This window comes from Nerophis ophidion, linkage group LG06 (genome assembly GCF_033978795.1).
Source record: "Nerophis ophidion isolate RoL-2023_Sa linkage group LG06, RoL_Noph_v1.0, whole genome shotgun sequence".
Taxonomy (NCBI): Eukaryota; Metazoa; Chordata; class Actinopteri; order Syngnathiformes; family Syngnathidae; genus Nerophis; species Nerophis ophidion.
The window spans coordinates 20,525,418-20,552,964 of record NC_084616.1 but is presented as its reverse complement, the minus strand read 5'-3'; the positions used below and the strand labels follow the sequence as shown (position 1 = coordinate 20,552,964).

Genomic DNA, 27,547 nt, shown 5'->3' with positions numbered 1-27,547 from the left:
AGCAGCCTAAGCACCCCAGCAAATTCGTCCAGCTCCTGCCGGGGGATCCCGAGGCGTTCCCAGGCCAGCCGGGAGAGATCGTCTTCCTAACGTGTCCTGGGTCTTCCCTTGCCCAAAACACCTCCCTAGGGAGGTGCTCGGGTGGCATCCTGAGCAGATGCCCGAACCACCTCATCTGGCTCCTCTCGATGTTAAATGTTTTTAAAAAATAGATTTTTTTAAATGAACTTCAATGTTTGAAGTGTCCCTCAAAAAGCGCAGGCTTGTGTTGTTGTTTTACTTGTTTTACAGCAGACATACTTAAAAGTAAACAGCAGTAAAAGTATAACTAATAATCATAATAGTTAGTTAAAAAGAAAGGCTTCCTTATTGCTCTGTGGGGGACGGTGTGGTGCAGTTGGGAGAGTGGCTGTGCCAGCAACCTGAGGGATCCTGGTTCAGTCCCCACCTTCTACCGTTGTGTCTTCGAGCGAGACACTTCACCCTTGATCCTGATGGGACCTGGTTAGCGCCTTGCATGGCAGCTCCCGCCATCAGTGTGTGAATGGGTGAATGTGCAAATAGTGTCAAAGCGCTTTGAGTTACTTAAAAAGGTAGAAAAGCGCTTGTGACAGGTCTCCAGTCGTCATCGTGCGGGTTACATGGACCATCAATGCAAGACACATTGTAGCAAGGTTGACTCTTGTTTATTGTTTCAATAAACATTCTTGTGTCCCAGTCGGTCGTGCCGATTTCCAGCGTGACCTCCTTTGCTGCTCGTCTCGGCTCGCCTTTTGGTCACCGGTGACTGCGTCTTCCTCGCGGGCTCATCTCTGGTCTGGTCTCTCTCGTCGTCGTCTGTTGCTGTTTATCCTCCGTCCTCTGCCCCGATTGCTCCTCCTTCTCCCCTTTTATACAGCAGGAGAAGATGCACAGATTGAGAGCAGGTGTGTGAATTACACACCTGGCTCGGATCGCTGCCTCTCCGTTCCGCTGCATACTCCGCCTCCTGGCCGCCATCTTGGGTAGGACCATGATTTATCCTATCCCGCTGTCAACCCGTCGGCTTTGACTCTCTACAGCGCTATATAAGTACAACCCATTTACCATCTGTCATCCACAAGTAGCGGTCATTCTCCGCGTATGTTTTACACTTGAAAAGTCTTAAATGTTCATTCACTTTAACATTTGTCAACTGTTGAGAGCCCTCTATAGCGCTCATTTTTTCTTGGTAAATGAAATATTCTCATCACACTTCAACATCTCTAACATGTCAATGCTGCCTCTTCGCTAGGTCAGCATTGCACATAAAAATGCCTTCTTAGTTGTCTTACCCCGGATAAATAAATGTTCAAGAAATACTTGAACTTAGACTTAGGCAAACTTTATCGATCTACACAGTAGCTCAGTTACAAGGGATGGAAAGGGTAAGGACGGAAAGGATAATGCAGGTATAAAGTAGACAAAAAAGTGTACCGTAGTAGCAATATGAAATATTACATATATGTAATATTTACATATTATATATACAGTATATAATATACACTGATATATTATATCATATTATTATATAATATCTATAGTATATAACAAATCCCCTTTACCATTTACAATATTACAATTAGAAATGTCCGATGATAATATGGGACTGTCGATTTTATCGGCCGATAAACGCTTTAAAATGTAATATCGGAAATTATCGGTATCGGTTTCAAAAAGTAAAGTTTATGACTGTGATAGTCGCTCGCTGTCGAGCGGGTTCAATGGACCATCAAGGAAGGACATTTCTTTCGAGCAGGTTTGACTCGCTTTATTTTTTAATCAAAGCTTGTCTTCAGGTCGAGTCGCTTCTCTGCTGCTCGATCCTCGGTTGCTTCAGTCGGCCGCGTCGTCGTCATCTTGCTCTCTGTTGCTTTCGGTACTCAGGTTCTGCTGCGGGCTTTCCTCCTCCTTCTCCCTCACCCTCCGCTGCTGCTGCCCTTTTATACAGCCAGAGGAGATTCATTGATTGTGTACCGATGTGCGAGCGACGCCCCTGATCCCGCTTGTAGCGTCGCTCCCGGCACACCCTGCCTCTCCGCTCGGCCGCATTCTCCGCCTCCTTGCCGCCATCCCTGCCCTGCTGCTCGTTCGCCACAATGACTTTTTAAAGCGCCGCTGTACGGAGTGGTACACGGATGTAGGTAGAAGTACAGATTGCCAATAAACCTTAAAGGCACTGCCTTTGCGTGCCAGCCCGATTACATAATATCTTCGGCTTTTCAGACACACAAGTAAATGCAATGCATACTTGGTCAACAGCCATAGAGGTCACACTGAGGGTGGCCGTACAAACAACTTTAACACTGTTACAAATATGCGCCACACTGTGAACCCACACCAAAAAAGAGTGACAAACACATTTCGGGAGAACATCCGCACCGTAACACAACATAATCACAACAGAACAAATACCCAGAACCCTTTGCAGGACTAACTCTTCCGGGATGCTACAATTTAAACCCCCGCTACCCCTACCCACCGCACCTCAACCCCAGCCACCTCAACCTCCTCATGCTCTGTCAGGGAGAGCATGTCCCAAATTCCAAGCTGCTGTTTTGAAGAATGTAAAAAAAAAAAAAAATGCACTTTGTGACTTCAATAATAAATATGGCAGTGCTATGTTGGCATTTTTTTCCATAACTTGAGTTAATTTATTTTGGAAAACCTTGTGACATTGTTTTATGCATCCAGCTGGCCATCACTACAAAATTAGGCATAAAAATGTGTTAATTCCATGACTGTATATATCGATATCGGTATCTGTAATTAAGAGTTGGATAACATCGGATATCGGCAAAAAAGCCATTATCGGACATCTCTATTGTAAACCAATTGTTCATAATAACATGTCATCTTTACATATTTTCATCATACTGTAAGAATGTATGTCATGTAGTAATATTCATAACAACATGTCATATGATATCTACATATTGTCATCATGCTGTAAGTATATATGTACTGACAAAATGTGCGCGTTACATTTTCTTTTCTGCGCAAATATTTGTTTAAAAAAAGCGAGGGGCTTTACACCACTGCATCCCACGCTCTGCATTGGACTTGTCGATGTACGGCTTAGATGCTGCTGCTCGGCCAGGGAAACGCACTCCATGAAGCTCTCTGCGTATTGCACGTGGGCTAATTGGAGCGTCACATGAAGTATGGAGCTCTGCAGCAACTGACAGTGCAGAAAGTCTCTACAATATACGCTTCAGCATGCGCTGACCCACCTCTGTCAGTTTATGTGGCCTACCACTTGGTGGCTGAGTTGCTGTTGTTCCCAAATTCTTCACTTTTCTTATAATAAAGTCGACTTTGGAATGTTTAGGACAGAGGAAATTTCACGACAGGTGGAATCCTGTGACAGTTCCACGCTGGAAATTACCGACAGCGGCCCGTTCTTTCAAAAATAAGTATAGAAACAGTCTCCATGCCTGAGTGCTTGATTTTATACAATTTTGATTTTATACACCGGATTCTCGTCATTTGGATGGGCGGCCAAATACTTTTGTAAATATAGTGTATGTTTTTTCAAGCCGTGGTCATGTGGAGACGTATATGACGGTATTTTTAGAGGTATTTATTGAAATCGGACTAAGCAGGACGCGTGCATTTTTAAGTACAAACCCCGTTTCCATATGAGTTGGGAAATTGTGTTAGATGTAAATATAAATGGAATACAATGATTTGCAAATCCTTTTCAACCCATATTCAATTAAATGTACTACAAAGACAAGATATTTGATGTTCAAACTAATAAACTTTTTTTTTTGCAAATAATAATTAACTTAGAATTTCATGGCTGCAACACATGTCAAAGTAGTTGGGAAAGGGCATGTTCACCACTGTGTTACATCACCTTTTCTTTTAACAACACTCAATAAACGTTTGGGAACAGAGGAAACTAATTTTTGAAGTTTTGAAAGTGGAATTCTTTCCCATTCTTGTTTTATGTAGAGCTTCAGTCGTTCAACAGTCCGGGGTCTCTGCTGTCGTATTTTATGCTTCATAATGCACCACACATTTTCGATGGGAGACAGGTCTGGACTGCAGGCGGGCCAGGAAAGTACCCGCACTCTTTTTTTACGAAGCCACGCTATTGTAACACGTGTTGAATGTGGCTTGGCATTGTCATGCTGAAATAAGCAGGGGCGTCCATGAAAAAGACAGCGCTTAGATGGCAGCATTTGGCAGCAAAACCTGTATGTACCTTTCAGCATTAATGGTGCCGTCACAGATGTGTAAGTTACCCATGCCTTGGGCAATAATGCACCTCCATACCATCACAGATGCTGGCTTTTCAACTTTGCGTCGATAACAGCCTCATATGGAAACGTGGTTTGTAAGACCAACATTTATAAAGTCTAGTAGGTCTCTTATTCTTTGTAATAACATTGTTATTCTGAAGCTAACTGTGGAGGGGGCTTGGCCTGCGGGGCTGCAACGAAGCGGGGTGTTGCTCGGACCGGCCTCAAAATCAGCGACAAGTGCATAGATTACCTACCTGGGACTTGTTATCTGATCACCTGTCGCTCTGTTATAAGCAGCAGCCAGGAGGAGAGACGGGGCTGGGGCTGGAGCCAGAGCGCGAGTGAGGACGAAAGAGAAAAAGACAATTGCTGGAAAGCAACTAAAACAATATTGTCCCCCTAAAACAGAATCTCATGTCGGTGCTTGGTGGTCTGAAGAACCCCCAGGGAGGGCAAGCCCCACACTAACCAATAATACATACTTGCCAACCTTGAGACCTCCGATTTCGAGAGGTAGGGGGGCGTGGTCGGGGGTGGGGTGGAGGCGTGGTTGGGGGCTGTGTTGGGGCAGGGGGCATGGTTAAGAGGGGTGGCGTATAATTCACCAACTCGAGTATTTCATACATATATATATATATATATGTATGAAATACTTGACTTTCAGTGAATTGTAGCTACATATATTTATTTTATTATATATATAAATAAGAGAAATAGTTTAATTTCCGACGGCACCTATAAAACACACAGTAATAAAAACACGGTTGTTCTACTAACTGTACTGTGCTTGCTGGTTACTAAAAAAAAAAAAAACAACCATTACTATTTGAGTAACGTTTGTTCTGCCATTTGCGTATTGGCGAGCGATCTCCGAATCCGGGAACATCCTCCACGGATTTGTTGGAGACATCCACAAATGAGAACGGGATGTTGCTTCCAGCTATCAGCATAGCCATCTTTGTCTCAGCATAAGATACACCATCGGGTCTCCATTTTGCAAGGTGGGCCATAATACTGGGTTGTGAACTGTGCTGCGCTGACTGACCCTTCATGGCTGAGTATATCCGTTCGGCTGCCGTGTTCAATGGAGAAGTCTGTTCTACAAAATTTACAGGCAACATACCCCTTCCTCTTCGAACTCTCCTGGATAAACTGAAATTCTTGTTTCCAATCGTTCTGGAACTTGCAAGCGTATTTCTTAATTTTGCTCGTCGACGGTGTATTATATTGGGTCAGAGTCAATAACCAGGCGACGTGATGAAGTTACGTCTCTTTACTGTGGGCTTCAGAACAGACTCCCTAATGCATGTTCCTTGACTGCACTTAAATGTAGAATATTTTTATATTCTATTCTGTGTACATTAGATGGCAGTATTGTCCTGTTTAAGAGGGTCACAACATTGAGTCAGGTCTGGAACTGGAGGGGGCGTGGCCTCCAGCTCCGCCTGAATTTCGGGAGATTTTCGGGTGAAAATTAGTTTTTTTTTCGGGAGAGGCGCTAAAATTCGGTAGTCTCCCGGAAAATCCGGGAGGGTTGGCAAGTGTGCGATAATAAATAAATGACTTCTTGCAACTTCTTGAACATAAAAAAGCATGAGAATGTTCTATATGCTGAACGTTATTTTTAACCCTGTGATTTACAAGTGGAATTATTCATTACTTATCCTGTCAAGCAATGTCAGCTCAGATTTATCCGAGAGCCAGATGCGGCCATCAAAAGAGCCACATCTGGCTCGCGAGCCATAGGTTCCCTACCCCTGGTGTAATATATTGTGTTGGAGTCAATAACCAGGCGACGTGATGAAGTTATGTCTCTTTACTGTGGGCTTCAGAACAGACTCCCTAATGCATGTTCCTTGACTGCACTTAAATGTAGAATATATTTACATTCCATTCTATGTACATTAGATTACAGTATTGTCCTGTTTAAGAGGGTAACAACATTGAGTCAGGTCTGGAAGTGGAGGGGGCATCGCCTCCAGCTCCGCCTGAATTTCGGGAGATTTTCGGTCAAAAATTAGTTTTTTTTGGGAGAGGCGCTGAATTTCGGGAGTCTCCCGGAAAATCCGGGAGGGTTGGCAAGTATGTAATAATAAATAAATGACTTCTTACCATTAATGCAACTTCTTGAACATAAAAAGCATGAGAATGTTCTATATGCTGAACGTTATTTTTAACCCCGTGATTTACAAGTGGAATCATTCATTACTTATCGTGTCAAGCAATGTCAGCTCAGATTTATCCGAGAGCCAGATGCGGCCATCAAAAGAACCTATGGCTCGCGAGCCATAGGTTCCCTACCCCTGGTGTAATATTTTGGGTTGGAGTCAATAACCAGGCGACGTGATGAAGTTACGTCTCTTTACTGTGGGCTTCAGAACAGACTCCCTAATGCATGTTCCTTGACTGCACTTAAATGTAGAATATATTTACATTCCATTCTATGTACATTAGATTACAGTATTGTCCTGTTTAAGAGGGTCACAACATTGAGTCAGGTCTGGAACTGGAGGGAGCGTGGCCTCCAGCTCCGCCTGAATTTCGGGAGATTTTCGGGCAAAAATTAGTTTTTTTCGGGAGAGGCGCTGAATTTCGGTAGTCTCCCGGAGAATCCGGGAGGGTTGGCAAGTATGCGATAATAAATAAATGACTTCTTACCATTAACGCAACTTCTTGAACATAAAAAGCATAAAAATGTTCTATATGTTGAACGTTATTTTTAACCCTGTGATTTACAAGTGGAATTATTCATTACTTATCGTGTCAAGCAATGTCAGCTCAGATTTATCCGAGAGCCAGATGCGGCCATCAAAAGAGCCACATCTGGCTCGCGAGCCATAGGTTCCCTACCCCTGGTGTAATATATTGGGTTGGAGTCAGTAACCAGGCGACGTGATGAAGTTACGTCTCTTTACTGTGGGCTTCAGAACAGACTCCCTAATGCATGTTCCCTGACTGTACTTAAATGTAGAATATATTTACATTCCATTCTATGTACATTAGATTACAGTATTGTCCTGTTTAAGAGGGTCACAACATTGAGTCAGGTCTGGAACTGGAGGGAGCGTGGCCTCCAGCTCCGCCTGAATTTCGGGAGATTTTCGGGCGAAAATTTGTTTTTTTCGGGAGAGGCGCTGAATTTCGGTAGTCTCCCGGAAAATCCGGGAGGGTTGGCAAGTATGCGATAATAAATAAATTACTTCTTACCATTAATGCAACTTCTTGAACATAAAAAAGCATAAGAATGTTCTATATGTTGAACGTTATTTCTAACCCTGTGATTACAAATGGAATTATTCATTACTTATCGTGTCAAACAATGTCAGCTCAGATTTATCCGAGAGCCAGATGTGGCCATCAAAAGATCCACATCTGGCTCGCGAGCCATAGATTCCCTACCCCTGCCATAGGTGCCAGGCATCATGGGGGAAAAAAAACAATTCCTAAGTGGGTCTTCAGAACAGCCGATAGAAAACAATGACATGAACGCAGAACGTTCATATTGTTGAAAGTCCGATTTTCGCAAGTTATTTATGTTTTTTTTTCCATGGGTCATAGTGACATTTTTTTTGAGTGGTTTTATTCCACACGCCCCACTGCTGCTCCGTTCTGACGCAGACAAGCAAGTATGAAGACCACCGAGCTTTGCGTTGATGTCATCTGACTCCTCCCTGGACGCTTGTGTGACACTCGCGGGGAAAACCCCAACAATTTGGGGAGTGAAACATTTTGTCTAATCAACAATGACTCCTCTATGGCGAAGACAATCATTGATGGAACGAAGCACACCACACTGAGATCTTGCCCGCAGGGTTGGGAGTTTTTCCTGAATTTGCGGCGCATGTGATTCCGTGAGGAAACTTCGCCGGCGTTCAGTGCGTCCTTTGTGCGCCGGACGTCTGCCATGTGACCGTGCGAGACAGCGACGGACCATGCGGACTTAGACAGGCGAGAAACAAACAGCATGTTTAGGAGGAGTACTTCCCGTCAAACTGACAAAATGGCACCGCTAATGCAGAACAGAACCCTGGCTGACGACGCCTCATCAACTATTTTCTCTAAGGTGGGGTTGATTCGAGGGTTTAACAAAATTGCAAAGAAAAACAAGGCATTCTCTTTTTGAGGAAATATGCCTTTAATTGTCCAGACGTGTCTTAAAGTAGGAACTACACATTTTGCCTTTCATTCATAATCCTTTCATATATATTTCTTTCTTATGCATTCTAACTCGTAAACAAACACTAGCAAAAGTCAGCTAACAATAAGAGTCCCTTTATTCCGAGTAGAAACCCATCAAGGTTTTATATATACACTAAGTATAGATGTAATGTAGTAACACTCATAATAACATGTCGTATTTACATATTTTCCTCATACTGTAAGTATATATTTAATGTAGTAACATTCATAATGACATGTAATATTTACATAATTTCATCATCACTAAAATGTATACACACTCACACACACATTAATATACTGTATGTATTTATTTATATATATACATATATATATATATATACATACATACATCAAAAAATATATATATGCATATATACACACATTTATTTAATGTACAGTGTATACATATTTGTATGTATACATATATATGTATATATATATATATATATATATATATATATATATATATATATATATATATATATATAAATATATATGTGCATGAATGTATATATTTGTGTGTTTGTGTATGTATTTATACATACATATACATGTATATAAGAACATATATATATATACAGTATATATATATATATATATATATATATATATATATATATATATACATATATATATATATATATATAGATATATATATAGATATATATATATATATCTCTTGATTGGATTATCCAGAGAATAGTGCTCGATACCGTGGTAGAGCGCAATATGTAGGTGTGGGAAAAATCACAAGACTACTTCATCTCTACAGAACTGTGTCATGAGGGGTTCCCTCAATCATCAACCTGATGATTGAGGGAACCCCTCATGACACAGTTCTGTAGAGATGAAGTAGTCTTGTGATTTTTCCCACACCTACAGATATATATATATATATATATATATATATATATACATATGTGCACTTGGCACCAGGACACCCTAGGCCGCAGTTCCATGATCGACTTTGTAGTTGTGTCATCGGATTTGCGGCCTTATGTTTTGGACACTCGGGTGAAGAGAGGGGCGGAGCTTTCTACCGATCACCACCTGGTGGTGAGTTGGCTGCGATGGTGGGGGAGGATGCCGGACAGACCTGGGAGGCCCAAACGCATTGTGAGGGTCTGCTGGGAACGTCTGGCAGAGTCTCCTGTCAGACAAAGTTTCAATTCCCACCTCCGGAAGAACTTTGAACATGTCAGGAGGGAGGTGCTGGACATTGAGTCCGAGTGGACCATGTTCCGCACCTCTATTGTCGAGGCGGCAGATCGGAGCTGTGGCCGCAAGGTAGTTGGTGCCTGTCGGGGCGGCAATCCTAAAACCCCTTGGTGGACACCAGCGGTGAGGGATGCCGTCAAGCTGAAGAAGGAGTCCTATCGGGTCCTTTTGGCTCATAGGACTCCGGAGGCAGTGGACAGGTACCGACAGGCCAAGCGGTGTGCAGCTTCAGCGGTCGCGGAGGCAAAAACTCGGACATGGGAAGAGTTCGGGGAAGCCATGGAAAACGACTTCCGGACGGCTTCGAAGCGATTCTGGACCACCGTCCGCCGCCTCAGGAAGGGGAAACAGTGCACTATCAACACCGTGTATGGTGCGGATGGTGTTCTGCTGACCTCGACTGCGGATGTTTTGGATAGGTGGAAGGAATACTTCGAAGACCTCCTCAATCCCACCAACACGTCTTCCTATGAGGAAGCAGTGCCTGGGGAATCTGTGGTGGACTCACCTATTTCTGGGGCTGAGGTCGCTGAGGTAGTTAAAAAGCTCCTCGGTGGCAAGGCCCCAGGGGTGGACGAGATCCGCCCGGAGTTCCTTAAGGCTCTGGATGCTGTGGGGCTGTCTTGGTTGACAAGACTTTGCAGCATCGCGTGGACATCGGGGGCGGTACCTCTGGATTGGCAGACCGGGGTGGTGGTTCCTCTCTTTAAGAAGGGGGACCGGAGGGTGTGTTCCAACTATCGTGGGATCACACTCCTCAGCCTTCCCGGTAAGGTTTATTCAGGTGTACTGGAGAGGAGGCTACGTCGGATAGTCGAACCTCGGATTCAGGAGGAACAGTGTGGTTTTCGTCCTGGTCGTGGAACTGTGGACCAGCTCTATACTCTCGGCAGGGTTCTTGAGGGTGCATGGGAGTTTGCCCAACCAGTCTACATGTGCTTTGTGGACTTGGAGAAGGCATTCGACCGTGTCCCTCGGGAAGTCCTGTGGGGAGTGCTCAGAGAGTATGGGGTATCGGACTGTCTTATTGTGGCGGTCCGTTCCCTGTACGATCAGTGCCAGAGCTTGGTCCGCATTGCCGGCAGTAAGTCGAACACATTTCCAGTGAGGGTTGGACTCCGCCAAGGCTGTCCTTTGTCACCGATTCTGTTCATAACTTTTATGGACAGAATTTCTAGGCGCAGTCAAGGCGTTGAGGGGTTCCGGTTTGGTAACCGCAGGATTAGGTCTCTGCTTTTTGCAGATGATGTGGTCCTGATGGCTTCATCTGACCGGGATCTTCAGCTCTCGCTGGATCGGTTCGCAGCCGAGTGTGAAGCGACCGGAATGAGAATCAGCACCTCCAAGTCCGAGTCCATGGTTCTCGCCCGGAAAAGGGTGGAGTGCCATCTCCGGGTTGGGGAGGAGACCCTGCCCCAAGTGGAGGAGTTCAAGTACCTAGGAGTCTTGTTCACGAGTGAGGGAAGAGTGGATCGGGAGATCGACAGGCGGATCGGTGCGGCGTCTTCAGTAATGCGGACGTTGTACCGGTCCGTTGTGGTGAAGAAGGAGCTGAGCCGGAAGGCAAAGCTCTCAATTTACCGGTCGATCTACGTTCCCATCCTCACCTATGGTCATGAGCTTTGGGTCATGACCGAAAGGATAAGATCACGGGTACAAGCGGCCGAAATGAGTTTCCTCCGCCGTGTGGCGGGGCTCTCCCTTAGAGATAGGGTGAGAAGCTCTGCCATCCGGGAGGAACTCAAAGTAAAGCCGCTGCTCCTTCACATCGAGAGGAGCCAGATGAGGTGGTTCGGGCATCTGGTCAGGATGCCACCCGAACGCCTCCCTAGGGAGGTGTTTAGGGCACGTCCAACCGGTAGGAGGCCACGGGGAAGACCCAGGACACGTTGGGAAGACTATGTCTCCCGGCTGGCCTGGGAACGCCTCGGGATCCCCCGGGAAGAGCTAGACGAAGTGGCTGGGGAGAGGGAAGTCTGGGTTTCCCTGCTTAGGCTGTTGCCCCCGCGACCCGACCTCGGATAAGCGGAAGATGATGGATGGATGGATAGATATATACATATCCATCCATCTATTTTCTACCGCTTATATCCCTTCGGGGTGGCAGGGGAGGTAGACTATTTCAGCTGAATTCATGCGGAAGGCGGTGTACACCCTGGACACGTTGCCACCTCATCGCAGTATATATATAAATGTGTGTGTGTGTTTGTGAGTTTAAATATGTGTGCGTTTATATATATATGTGTGTGTGTGTGTTTGTGTATATACATGTGTATAGATGTATATATATATATATATATGTGTGTATATCCATCCATCCATCCATCCATTTTCTACCGATTATTCCCTTTTGGGGTCGTGGGGGGCGCTGGCGCATATCTCAGCTACAATCGGGCAGAAGGCAGAGTACACCCTGTACAAGTCGCCACCTCATCGCAGTATATATATAAATGTGTGTGTGTGTGTTTGTGAGTTTAAATATGTGTGCGTTTATATATATATATATATATGTGTGTGTGTGTGTTTGTATATATACATGCAGTGTTTCCCACACATTCATTTACGGCCGCCACAAATAAAAAAACGTTTTTGTTTTTTTGTTTTTCCGCTTTTGACTCGCTCGACCGCTCATAAAAGCAATGGTACTCTGTCTGTGAATGGAGCTTGTAGTTATATATTATATACATATGTAAATATTATAAAAATATGAATATAAATATGTACATAAAGTGTGTAATTATTATCCAACTCCGCGTTCTTCTTGGTCATCGCCGCCGCCACTGCCTCATCCGACCCCCCCACCCCCTCTTTCCGCCCGACCACACCACCACAAATAGATGCCTGACCTGTGGGGAACACTGTAAATATGTATTTATATCTGTGTGTGTATATATGTTTATATATATCTATATGTATGTGTGTGTGTATATATATATATATAAATATGTGTAAATATATATATATATATATATATATATATATATATATATATATATATATATATATATATGTGTGGATAAATATATATATATTTACACACATATGTATGTATATATATATGTATATATATATATATATATATATATATATATATATACACATATATATATATATGTATACACTAACATAAACACACACACACACACACACACACACACACACGTGTCGTTGGTGCGTGTCACCACGTTAACCACCATGTTGCTACAATAAAAAACACAAACATGATAATAATTTTACCTCGTGTCTGGAAATATTTGTGGCATTGATGAACAATGTGGGCGTGTCGGAGTGATGAATAGACAGTGGCTCCACGTAGTCCCTGCTAGCGTTAACAACAACCAGCAGTGTGAGGCAAACACTTCATCGGCTTGTGTCCCGGTAGTGCCGTTTTCTTTGCTGTAATAAAGGGTCCGCTGTGGCATCTTTTTCGGTATCATCCCAATTAAACATATCGAGACTGCGAGAGTTTGGTAATTTTAAAGTGTTTCTGATCACACAAAGTGATCTCTAAGACAGGAAGCCCTTCGAAATGGCCACGCCCATGTGTACAGGAAGTAAACAGGTAAACAGGATATGAAATAGGGGGCCCCGCCTCCTTTAAACGGAAATGGATGTCATCAAAATGGCAGCAACAGATGGCTTCAAGCAGCAATGAATGAATGAAGCCTTCGTACATTCGGACATGGTTCGCACATGGAGGCATATTTGGCTCTACGTCAACGTTCGTGAACCAAAAAAGGTCGCGAAAAGAGGCGTGAGTTCCAAATATTCGCTACTCCGTGATAGAAATGGCAACAGGGGAGGATGCATGTGCCTGTACGAGCCAGTCCGCCCCAGAGCAAGAGGATAGAGGAAAATGGTGAGATTTAACCATATATGTATCACTTTCCAATATATATATATATATATATACATATATATATACATTTTCTACCGCTTATTTCCTTTGGGGGCGCTAGTGCCTATCTCAGCTACAATCGGGCGGAAGGCAGGGTACGCCCTGGACAAGTCGCCACCTCATCGCAGGGCCAACACAAATAGACAGACAACATTCACACTCACATTTACACACTAGGGCCAATTTTTCCCGAGCCTGGGATTGAACCCTGACTACTCAGGACCTTTGTATTGTGAGGCAAACGCACTAACCCCTCTTCCACCGTGAAGCCCTATGTATATATATATATATATATATATATATATATATATATATATATACATATATATATATATATATATATATATATATATATATGTATGTATGTATGTATGTATATATATATATGTATATATATATATATGTGTGTATATATACACATATATATATACATATATATATATATATATATATATATATATATATATATATATATATATATATATATATATATATATATATATATATATATATATAAAAATATGTTCGTGAATGTCGCCATGTCTCTTCTTCGTTCTTCTGCTTAGTCTCTTGTTACGTTTTTGGACATTACTACTTGCCGTAGTTTCAAAGCAATGCATGATGGGAATCCGGATGTTTTGTGTCAGCTGGAAGAAACACAAGCTGAGAAATAGCTCCATGCCTGCCTAATTTACGGGTTATAGATCAACTTATGAATAACGGAGACATATATTATAGTCTCCTTTTCAAGGTGAGAGGGGATGCTAAAGGCGGGGCCTTTAAGGCACGCCCCCAATATTGTTGTCTGGGTGGAAATCAGGAGAAATTGACTGGTTGCCCCGGGAGATTTTGGGAGTGGCACTGAAATTTGGGAGTCTCCCGGGAAAATCGGGAGGGTTGGCAAGTATGCACTAAAGTCTCCAATTCCAAATGGCTGGTTTGGAGAAATGAGGCAAGATCATTTTATAAATGTCCCTGCAACGCCTCCATGCTTTGATTTCACATTTTCAGGACCAATGCAGATCCAAACTCTCGACAGCGGACACCGGACAATAAGAGAAGTTGCTTTTGCATGCCTGCTCCCTTTAATGAAGTTGTATTCACGCCAGCTTGTCAATGGTGCGGGTCACTTACGCAAGTCCCAGGTCCGGCCTAAGGTTATGTTGGCGGGGGCCGCGTGATCTGGCGACCTAATTAAACTCGGAGCCCGCGCTTCCTTGCCACCGCCACGGAGCTGAAGCCACGAAACCAAAACAATAAAACAAAGCGGGCCTCTCGTAAATCGTCCACTCCTGTACCGCGCCACGACCAGCCCTCACAGCTTGAGGCTGCCTCTTGCTTTCAGCTCTGGTCCAAAGAAAACATGTTTATGATAACAAAAACGAGACCCGAGTCAAGGACCATGCACGGAAAGGGGCGGACGCCGAGAAGTAAATCACGGAGTAACAACATTTACTCAGTCAAAACAAGCCGCGCCATAACGTTGCAACCTTCCGGTTCCAACGACTGCTCCTCTGGTGGACCTTCTTCTTCTTTGTTCCCCGGGAACCCCTGCAGCAGAACCATGGGCTCTGAGCGGTTTAGAGAGTACAAAGCAAATTCTCACAATCAGCCGCAGACAAAATCCCAAGCACAACTTGGAGGTCCACTTCATCTGCAGTTAGAGCGGCCACGGTCCTGAGACTATCCAAGACCAGTGACTGTAAACTTCACCTGCGTGGAGACACCTTCTTTAAAATGATGTAGGACTTTGGACTGCACACATAAACACAATCTGGGTTTTTTTTGTCCCAATTTTCCCTCTTCTGACCAAAGATAGTAAGATAGAGTGTATGGCACACTCACTAGCTGTATCGACACTGCGCTAATGCTCTGCTGGTGTTTCATAATGGTCATACACCATCTACAGAATTAAATAAGAAGAAATAGAAATGAATACCCTATTTTCCGGACTATAGAGGAAACCGGTATGTAAGCCGCACCCACTAAATTTCAGTAAAAAAAAAAAAAAGTTCCCAAATATTAGCCGCACTGGAGTATAAGACGCAGATATATATACATTGTAAAACGAGTTATTTACACAGAAATTTGTTGTGAATGTTTATCTACACACCTTAATAGTTTCCAAACAGTGTCTGCAACAGGGCAGTAAAACGAGGGCTCAAACAAAACAGAAGGCTTCGTCATGGACACACTCGCTGAGCAAGCTAGCTCTCCAATCAGCTAAACAGACTCAATAACTCCACGCTGACGTTTTTGGTGAATTTTCGAAACTGAAACAAAACAAATAGAATGCCGTTGTAAGTCAACAATACTGACACAGACGTAAACGTGTTAGCATATTAGCTAATGCTAACGACGCCAGCTTGATTACGTTACGATAGCACGTACAAATGTGCACGAAAACATTACTACAGCCCTCACACATGGGACGCTTTAGTAAGTAAGAATTGTTTTAGTTATATTGTGAAGTGATTTATGTTTGTATAGCGCTTTTTCTCTAGTGACTCAAAGCGCGTTGCATAGTGAAACCCAATATCTAAGTTACATTTAAACCAGTGTGGGTGGCACTGGGAGAAAATGGGTAAAGTGCCTCGCCCAAGGACACAACGGCAGGGATGAGGATGGCGGAAGCGGGAATCGAACCCAGAACCCTCAAGTTGCTGGCAAGGCCACTCTACCAACCGAGGTATATCGTCCCCTATATATATATATATATATATATATATATATATATATATATATATATATATATATAAATATATATATATATATATATATATATATATATATATATATATATATGTATATATATATATATGTATATATGTGTGTGTGTATGTGTGTGTATGTATATATCCATCCATTTCTACCGCTTATTCCCTTTGGGGTCGCGGGAGGAGCTGGTGCCTATCTCAGCTACAATCGGGCGGAAGGCAGGGTACACCCTGGAAAAGTCGCCCCCTCATCGCAGGGCCAAATATGTGTATGTGTATATATTTATATCTATGTATTTTTAAATATATACATACATATATATGTGTATGTATATATATATATATATATATATATATATATATATGTATATATATATATACATATATATATATATATGTATATATATGTTTGCAGAGTACTCACGTCGACGTGTACAGAAAAATTTAAAATGTTTTGTTTTGTTTTACTATATATATATATATATATATATATATATATATATATATATATATATATATATATGTATATATGTATGTGTGTATGTGTGTGTATGTATATATCCATCCATTTCTACCGCTTATTTCCTTTGGGGTCGCGGGAGGAGCTGGTGCCTATCTCAGCTACAATCGGGCGGAAGGCAGGGTACACCCTGGAAAAGTCGCCCCCTCATCGCAGGCCCAAATATGTGTATGTGTATATATTTATATCTATGTATTTTTAAATATATACATACATATATATGTGTATATATATATATATATATATATATATATATATATATATATATATATATACATATAAATATATGTATATATATATATACATATATATATATATATATATATATGTATATATATGTTTGCAGAGTACTCACGTCGACGTGTACTGAAAAATTTAAGAATTGTTGTTTTGTTTTACTATATATATATATATATATATATATATATATATATATATATATATATATATATATAATAAAAAAAATTCTTGGAGTGATGAATGAAGAATTCATACGAGTAGAAACGCTGTGGATGGCTAGAAGACCGACCAGCACTTCTACCTCAGGTTCAAAGCTGTACATGTCGATGTGAGTACTCTGCAAAGGCGACATTTTCTTCTCAAACAAATTCCGGTAACGTGATCCTACGTGCTGACCTGACATTTAAAGGGACCGTTTCCCTAAGAAGTACTACCTGTATAACGAAATCTCAGAAAACACAACACATGCATAGTCATTTTTATTTTTGTGATCTCCTTTTATTCTGAAAAGTATCGACAAGTAGTGAAATACATTTCGGGTACAGGGACAACCCGAGTGTGTTAAAGTTAAAGTACCAATGATTGTCTCACACACACACACTAGGTGTGGCAAAATGATTCTCTGCATTTGACCCATCACCCTTGATCACCCCCTGGGAGTTGAGGGGAGCAGTGAGCAGCAGCGGTGGGCGTGTCGCAGCGTTAAGTCATTATTTTTCTGCAAAAGCAATTTGTCAAAGCCGTACGTTTGCCTCCCTAAAGGCGAAAGAAAGTCAGCACACTTTGACTCCATGGCCTCCTTTTGTTTTGGGGGGAGAAATGTTTGCAGGAACTTTGGATCCACAGACATGTCTTTTTTTTTCATTTTTTTTTCAGTTTCCAGCTGCTGCTCCGACACAGCTGGCGTTTCCACTCTCTTGTCCTCCACCAAAAGTGGACGACTGTTTTGCAAACACGGCTTTTGAGCTCCACCGCCACGCTGAAACTATTTTAATGAGCCAATTAGGGCTTGAATGCAAACATCGCTCGCCTTACTTTCATCTTTTCATTCCGGCTGACTTTTGTTGACGAGAAGGAGCTGACATTTATTTGCCGTTACTTTGTGGGAGTGGGCGGACGCAGAACAGCAGTATTCTCTCTTAATCGTCTAATACTTCCAATGTTATCGATGCAACGGACAACACAAACCATCCGCAATTATTACAAAAAAGTTTAAAAATTGTATTCCAATCATTGAGTCTTAGCCTTTCTGACCTCAGGGTCCACTCAAATAATAACAATAAATCAGTACTCTTATTTTTAAACATACAGTACACAAAACCCAAAACCAGTTAAGTTGTGTAAATCATAAATAAAAACAGAATACAACAATTTGCAAATCCTTTTTTACTTATATTCAATTAAATAGACTGCAAAGACAAAATAACTAAATGTTTTGAACTGAAAAACGTTATTCTTTCGCAAATATTAGCTCATTTGGAATTTGATGTCTGCACCATGTTTTAAAAAAAAAGCTGGCACAAGTGGCAAAAAAGATGGAGAATTTGAGGAATGCTTATCAAACACTTATTTGGAACGTCCCACGGGTGAACAGGCTAATTAGGAACAGGTGATTGGGTATACAAACCCCGTTTCCATATGAGTTGGGAAATTGTGTTAGATGTAAATACAAACGGAATATAATGATTTGCAAATAATTTTCATCCCATATTCAGTTGAACATGCTACAAAGACAACATATTTGATGTTCAAATTGATAAACATTTTTTTTTTTTTGCAAATAATCATTAACTTTAGAATTTTATGCCAGCAACAGGTGACAAAGAAGTTGGGAAAGATGGCAATAAATACTGATAATGTTGAGGAGTGCTCATCAAACACTTATATGGAACACCCCACAGGTGTGCAGGCTAATTGGGAACAGTTGGGTGCCATGATTGGGTATAAAAGCAGCTTCAAAAAAATGCTGAGTAATTCACAAATAAGGATGGGGTGAGGGTCACCACTTTGTAAGCAAATTGTCGAATAGTTTTGGAACAAAATTTCTCAACGAGCTATTGCAAGGAATTTAGGGATTTTACCATCTACGGTCCGTAAAATCATCAAAAAGTTCAGAGAATCTGGAGAAATCCCTGCACGTAAGCGATAATATTACTGACTTTTGATCCCTCAGGCGTACTGCATCAAAAACCGACATCAGTGTGTAAAGGATATCACAACATGGGCTCAGGAACACTTCAGAAAACCACTGTCAGTAACTACAGTTGGTGGCTCCATCTCGAAGTACAAGTTAAAACTCTCCTATGCAAAGAAAAAGCCATTTATCAACAACACCCAGAAACGCTGTCGGCAACGCTGGGCCGGAGCTCATCTCAGATAGACTGATGCAAAGTGTAAAAGTGTTCTGTGGTCTGGCAAGTCCACATTTCAAATTGTTTTTGGAAACTGTAGACATCATGTCCTCTGGAACAAAGAGGAAAAGAACATCCAGAATGTTATAGGCGCAAAGTTCAAAAGCCAGTATCTGTGATGGTATGGGGGTGTATTAGTGCCCAAGGCATGGGTAACTTACACATCTGTGAAGGCACCATTAATGCTGAAAGGTACTGTACATACAGTACATATATATCCAAATATATATGTATACATATATATACATATATGTATGTATATATATATACATATACATATATATTCCCTGTATGTATATATGTGTATATATATATATATGTATATGTGTATATATATACATATATATATATATATATGTTTTTTTATATATATACATACAGTACATATACATATACATATATATATATACATATACATGTATATATATATATTTATTTATATATATATGTATATATAAATGTACATATATAAATATGTATACATATATATATAAATATATATATATATGTATGTATATATATATATATATATATATATATACTTATATATATATATATATATATATATATATATATATATATATATATATATATATATATATATATACGCACACAATTACACACACACGTGTGAACTAAGTAAAAATGGAGGGCATATGAAACAACATTTTAAGAATCCAAGTGAAACTTAAGTCGGACAAAAATGATTATTTATTTTATGTAAAAAATATATTTTATTTTTTTCAACTTTAATCAGTTTTAACTTAATTTTTGCTTAAAGAACAACAACAACAACAACAGCTTCTCCATGACTTTTGCTGCAGACTTCTTCCAGTTGTTTAAGCTTGTAATGCTAGTCATCTGATGCCACATTACTGCCACAAGTGGTGGAGAAGTATATCACTGCTGCCCACAGGAACCACAGCTTAGAAACGGAACCCTCTAAGGGGGCCCCAAAGCCCCACAGCGGGCCCTGAGATTAAGACGACTCAGCACATTTATTTGTTCAACAGTATTTTTTTGGACTCTTTTTCCGTCACGTTCTACGTGAATGGAATTGAGCCTGACATTCCTGAATGGCAGGGGCTGAAGTCACCGTGCCCCTGCGCGGAGAACAGGAAGTCAGACGGATGCTAACGTGACCCGCCTGGTCCAGTTTCCTGTTTGAACCGGAGTTTTCCCACTGACAGTGTGGGAGTGCTAAGCACCGAGCTAAAAGCTGTCAAGTCAATATGTCTGGTGCCAAGTCTTATGGCGTCAGGCAGGGAGGGTTACCAACTTCCACAGCGTCACCAGCCGGCACTTGTCACACTACTTACACATTATTATTATACGCTTTACACCAGGGGTCACCAACGCGGTGCCCGCGGGTGCCAGGTAGCCCGTAAGGACCAGATGAGTCGCCCGCTGGCCTGTTCTAAAAATAGCTCAAATAGCAGCACTTACCAGTGAGCTGCCTCTATTTTTTAAATATTATTTATTTTCTAGCAAGCTGGTCTTGCTTTGCTCGACATTTTTAATTCTAAGAGAGACAAAACTCAAATAGAATTTTGATAATCCAATCATTTTTAAAAAAAAACTTGGTCTTCACTTCTTTAAATAAATTCATTTATTTTTTTACTTTGCTTCTTATAACTTTCAGAAAGACAATTTTAGAGAAAAAATACAACTAAAAATCATTTTAGGATTTTTAAACACATATACCTTTTCACCTTTTAAATCCTTCCTCTTCTTTCCTGACAATTTAAATCAATGTACAATTATTTTTTAATGTAAAGAATAATAAATACATTCTAATTTATTTCTTCATTTCAGCTTCTGTTTTTTCGACGAAGAATATTTGTGAAATATTTATTCGAACTTATTATGATTAAATAAATAAAAAACATTCTGGCAAATCTAGAAAATCTGTAAAATCAAATTTAAATCTTATTTCAAAGTCTTTTGAATTTCTTTTAAAATTTTTGTTCTGGAAAATCTAGAAGAAGTAATGATTTGTCTTTGTTAGAAATATAGCTTGGTCCAATTTGTTATATATTATAACAAAGTGCAGATTGGATTTTAACCTATTTAAAACATGTCAAAATTCTAAAATTAATCTTAATCAGGAAAAATGACTAATGATGTTCCATGAATTGTTTTTTCAATTTTTTCAAAAAGATTCGAATTAGCTAGTTTTTCTCTTCATTTTTTTCGGTTGGATTTTGAATTTTAAAGAGTCGAAATTGAAAATCAACTATGTTTCAAAATTTAATTTTCATTTTTTTTCGTGTTTTCCCCTCTTTTAAACCGTTCAATTAAGTGTTTTTTTCATCATTTTTTCTCTCCAAAAAATCTTCCGTAAAAGGAAAAAAAATGTACGACGGAATGACAGATGCAAATACCCATTTTTTTTATATATATAAATTTATTTATTAAAGGTAAATTGAGCAACTTGGCTATTTCTGGCAATTTATTTAAGTGTGTATCAAACTGGTAGCCCTTCGCATGTTTCTTTTACTTTTTATTCATAGCTGTATGTAGAAGTGTCTGCTTGTATCTGCTGCTTTAATGTCTTTAATGTCCTCTGTGTTCTTTGATGTTTGATGTTTCCCTCTTACACACATGGCAGAGGGATGTGTACTATGGCTATGAGGTTTTTTTTTTTTTTTTTTTTCCCCTTGGCCTCAGTCTGCACCCCCTCTCCAAGGCCCAGGCTAAGACCGATTTTTTTTATTTCATTTTAATCTTCTATCCCCCCCCCCCCCACCCTCCCCCTTGTTTACCTGTATTTCATCTTTTTTTGTAAGGGGCGCTGGAAGCCGGCAGACCCGTCAGCGATCCTGTTCTGTCTCCCTGTAATGTTTGTCTGATCTTGAATGGGATTGTGCTGAAAATTGTAATTTTCCTGAAGGAACTCTCCTGACGGAATGAATAAAGTACTATCTAATCTAATCTAATCTAAGAAGTAGCTCTTGGTTTCAAAAAGGTTGGTGACCCTTGCTATACACTAATGGAACACTTGTATCAACGCTCTGTATTAAACATAACTTGGAACTAGAATTTGCAGTTCCTGTATGAATGTCCAATGTGCACGAGCCACCGAACCACCGATACTGTGAGCGGAACTGAAATGCTTGAACATCCACGGTGAGTGGAGTGTGTGGATGTTGGAACAATTTCAATCGGTTGAGAAATGTGGGCTATGGAGAGGTTTGTATATTGCTCACTTATTTTCAATGGGGGCAATTCCTGGTAATTCCGGGAAATCAAGGAATTTGCGGAACCGGGAAATATGCTTGCTTGAATGTCCAGGATGAGAGTGTGTGGATGTTGACACGGTTCGCATTGGTTGAGAAATGTGGGCTATGGAGAGGTTTGTATATTGCACATTTATTTTCAATGGGGGCAATTCATGGTAATTTCGGGAAATCAAGGAATTCGCGGAACCGGGAAATATGCTTGCTTGAATGTCCAGGATGAGTGGAGTGTGTGGATGTTGGAACGGTTCGAATTGGTTGAGAATTGTGGGATATGGAGAGGTTTGTATATTGCCTATTTATTTTCAATGGGGGAAATTACTGGTAATTTTGGGAAATCAAGGAATTTTCAGAACCTGGAAACATGTTGGCTTGAATGTCCAGGATGAGTGGAGTGTGTGGATGTTGGAACGTTTTCAATCGGTTGAGGAATGTGGGCTATGGAGAGGTTTGTATATTGCCCATTTATTTTCAATGTGGGCAATTACTGGTAATTTCGGGAAATCAAGGAATTCGCGGAACCGGGAAATATGCTTGCTTGAATGTCCAGGATGAGTGGAGTGTGTGGATGTTGGAACGGTTCGAATTGGTTGAGAAATGTGGGCTATGGAGAGGTTTGTATATTGCACATTTATTTTCAATGGGGACAATTCATGGTAATTTCGGGAAATCAAAGAATTCGCGGAACCGGGAAATATGCTTGCTTGAATGTCCAGGATGAGTGGAGTGTGTGGATGTTGGAACGGTTCGAATTGGTTGAGAATTGTGGGATATGGAGAGGTTTGTATATTGCCTATTTATTTTCAATGGGGGAAATTCCTGGTAATTTTGGGAAATCAAGGAATTTTCAGAACCTGAAAACATGTTGGCTTGAATGTCCAGGATGAGTGGAGTGTGTGGATGTTGGAATGTTTTCAATCGGTTGAGAAATGTGGGCCATGGAGAGGTTTGTATATTGCCCATTTATTTTCAATGGGGGCAATTCCTGGTAATTTCAGGAAATCAAGGAATTCGCGGAACCGGGAAATATGCTTGCTTGAATGTCCACGATGAGTGGAGTGTGTGGATGTTGGAACGGTTCGAATTGGTTGAGAAATGTGGGCTATGGAGAGGTTTGTATATTGCCTATTTATTTTCAATGGGGGAAATTCCTGGTAATTCTGGAAAATCAATGGATTGCCAGAACCGGGAAACATATTGGCTTGAATTTCCAGGGTGAGTGGAGTGTGTGGCTGTTGGAACGGTTAGATTCAGTTGAGAAATGGGCTATGGAGAGGTTTGTATACTGCCCATTTATTTTCAATGGGGCAATTCCTGGTAATTTTGGGAAATCAAGGAATTTTCAGAACCAGGAAATATGCTTGCTTGAATGTCCAGGATGAGTGGCGTGTGTGGATGTTGGAACGGTTAGAATCAGTTGAGAAATGTGGGCTATGGAGAGGTTTGTATATTGCCCATTTATTTTCAATGGGGCAATTACTGGTAATTTCGGGAAATCAAGGAATTTTCAGAACCAGGAAATATGCTTGCTTGAATGTCCAGGATGAGTGGAGTGTGTGGATGTTGGAACGGTTAGAATCAGTTGAGAAATGTGGGCTATGGAGAGGTTTGTATATTGCCCATTTATTTTCAATGGGGCAATTACTGGTAATTTCGGGAAATCAAGGAATTTTCAGAACCAGGAAATATGCTTGCTTGAATGTCAAGGGTTAGTGGAGTGTGTGGATGTTGGAACGATTCAAATCGGTTGAAAAATGTGGGAAATGGAGAGGTTTGTATATTGCCCATTCATTTTCAATTGGGGGGTGGGGGGGATTCCTGGAAAATTCTGGGTAATCAAGGAATTTTCAGAACCGGGAAATATGCTTGCTTAAATTTCCAGGATGAGTGGAGTGTGTGGATGTTGGAACGGTTCGAATTGGTTGAGAAATGTGGGATATGGAGAGGTTTGAATATTGCCTGTTTATTTTCGATGGGGGAAATTCCTGGTAATTTTGGGAAATCAAAGAATTTTCGCAAACCGGGAAATATGCTGGCTTGAATGTCCAGTGTGTGGATGTCGAAGCAGTTATAATTTTCAATGGAGAGAAAATTACTGGAAATTTTGGTAAAACCAGGAATTTTGGGAAAGGGCAAACATGTTTTCCCTTTGATCTCCAGGGTGAGTTGTGTTCGTGGAAGGTTGAAAGGTCGGATTCGGGTTTAAAAAATTTAGAAATTTAGAGAAATGTTCCCTTTCGTTTGAATAGAAAATCTCTGGACATTTGGGCATTTCGAAAAAATGGGGATTTTACAAATATTGATACTATCACAATTGTCCTAGATGATAGGAATCGGTTGGTGTTGGAATTTTTAAAATCGGTTGAAAAATGTTGACGTAGTAACAGTTTGAATTTAAGTAGGTATTTTGGAATTCTTGGAATTTCAGGAAAACCGAGAATTGTTTTAAAAAAAAAAGAGGAGCATTTGTTGTCCCAACTAAGAGAAGAGATTTGAAGGTGGAATAGTCAAAATGTGGACTGTGAAAACTTTCCAGGAAGAGGTGAAAATAAGACTTTGGAAAACAGGGAAATCTGGGAATTCCTGGAAAAAAATGTTAACTTACGAAAATGGTAGTTTAATTTTCCCCGGTGAGTAGAGTGTGTGGATGTTGGAACAGTTCAAATCAGATTAGAAATGTGGGATATGGAGAGGTTTGTATATTGCCCTTTTTTTTTTAATGGGGAGAAAATTTCCTGAAATTCCGGGAAAACCGGGAACTTTGGGAAAGGGGAAACATGTTTTGCCTTTGATATCCAGGGTGAGTACTGTGCGTGGTTGGTTGAAAAGTCGGATTCGGGTTTTAAAAATTCCAAACATTTTGAAAAATGTTCCTCATTTGAATGGGAAATCACTGGACATTTGGTCATTTCGGAAAAAAACGGGAATTTAAAAAAATATATTGATACTAGCACAATTGTCCTAGATGATAGGAATGGGTTGGTGTTGGAAATTTTAAAATCTGTTGAAATATTTTGACATACTAACAGTTTGAATTCAAATGGGTATTTCGGAATTCCTGGAATTTCAGGAAAACCGGGAATTTTCTTGAAAAAAAAAAGAGGATCACTTGTTTTCCCAACTAAGAGAAGAGATTCTATGGTGGAATGGTCAAAAATTGTTGAAAAATGTGCACTGTGAAAACTTTCCAGGAAGAGTTGAAAATAGGGCTTTGGAAAACAGGGAATTTTGGGGAGCCCTGCGATGAGGTGGCGACTTGTCCAGGGTGTACTCTGCACCCCAAAGGGAATAAGCGGTAGAAAATGGATGGATGGATGGATGGAATTCTGGGAATTCCTGGAATTTTTTTCTATCTTTCAAAAATGGTAGTTGGATTGTCCAAAGTGAGTGGAGTGTGTGGATGGTGGAACAGTTCGAATCGTTTGAAGAATGTCGGAATTGTGCAAGTTCGAAAAATGTCCCATTCTTTCTGTTTTCCAGTAAAAAATTACCTGAAAAACCGGGAATTCTGGGTTATCTGGGATATGTTTTTTAAATGTTTTTGGGGGAGGTCACGATTCCCAAACGTTTTGATACTTGAACGGATCCGATGGGATGAAATTTTCCTCCCTTTTGAAGCGGATTAATATTCATAAATTGATCGTTTTTTGGTGAATTATATTATATTATTCATAATAGTAATGATTATTATTATTAATAATAATAATAATAATAATAATAATCTTAATAATATCAATAATATTAATAGGTCGTTTTTTGGGGTGAAACATCTTATTTCACACATTAATAATAATGATAATAATAATAATAATAATAACAACAACAACAACAACAACAATAATAATAATAGTAAATAGATCGTTTTTTGGTGACAAATCTTATATGTGTGAATGTTTGGACATTTACACATTAGTAATAATAATAATGATAATAATAATAATAGTAATAATAATAATAATAATAATGATGAATATATAATTTTTTGGTGTACAATCTTAATGCGTGAATGTATGGACATTCACATAATAATAATAATAATAATAATAATATTAATAATAATAAATAGAGCGATTTTTGGTGTTTAATCTTAATGTGTGAATGTGTTGACATTCACCCATTGGTAATAATAATAATAATAATAAAAATGATGATGATGATGATGATGATGATGATGATGAATAGATATTTTTTGGTGTAGAATCTTAATGTGTGAATGTTTGGAAATTCACACATTAATAATAAGAGTGATAATGATAATGATAATAATAACAATAATAATAAGAATACAAATAATAATGATAATAATAATAATTAATAGATCGTTTTTTGGTGTAGAATGTTTGTGTGAATGCTTCGACATTCACACATTAGTAATAATCAAGATGATGATGATGATGATGATGATGAATAGATAATTTTTTGGTGTAGAATCTTAATGTGTGAATGTTTGGACATTTACTCATTAATGATAATAATGATAATGATAAATAAATAAATAAATAAATGGAAGAAAAAAAGGTCATAATAATAATAATAACAATAAATAGATAATTTTTTTGTGTGAATGCTTGGACATTCACACATCTAAAATGCACAAGAGTGTCCCGAATGGAACGTGGCGTTACCTGTGGTCCGCGCTGTTCACCTCTGCAGGTGTGGTGGCAGACATATCCTGTCCACGGATCTCCATGAAACAGATTCCATAACCATTTGTTGTTCATTCCTGCCTTCTTATTTCCACACTCCAAACCGTGTTTGGTTTGAAAACAGAAGGGGCGTGGACCGCCTGCAAAAGTCAACTCATACCAACCTTCTCTGAGAGGGAACAGAAATAGCTGCCAAAGAATTACA

At 40.1% G+C, this 27,547-nt stretch overlaps 1 protein-coding gene and 1 long non-coding RNA gene across 3 annotated transcripts in view; one reads left to right on the top strand and one right to left on the bottom strand.

Annotated features, from left to right (window-relative positions):
• LOC133554352 (uncharacterized) overlaps positions 1 to 27,547 on the top strand; it is a 65,132-nt gene that overhangs the window by 10,664 nt on the left and 26,921 nt on the right. The window lies entirely within an intron of this gene.
• Positions 671 to 27,463, bottom strand: LOC133553900 (uncharacterized). The gene is made up of 2 exons (XR_009806997.1): positions 27,322 to 27,463; positions 671 to 887 (listed from the first exon to the last, which is right to left on the bottom strand). It is a non-coding gene; the product is annotated as an uncharacterized LOC133553900 (long non-coding RNA).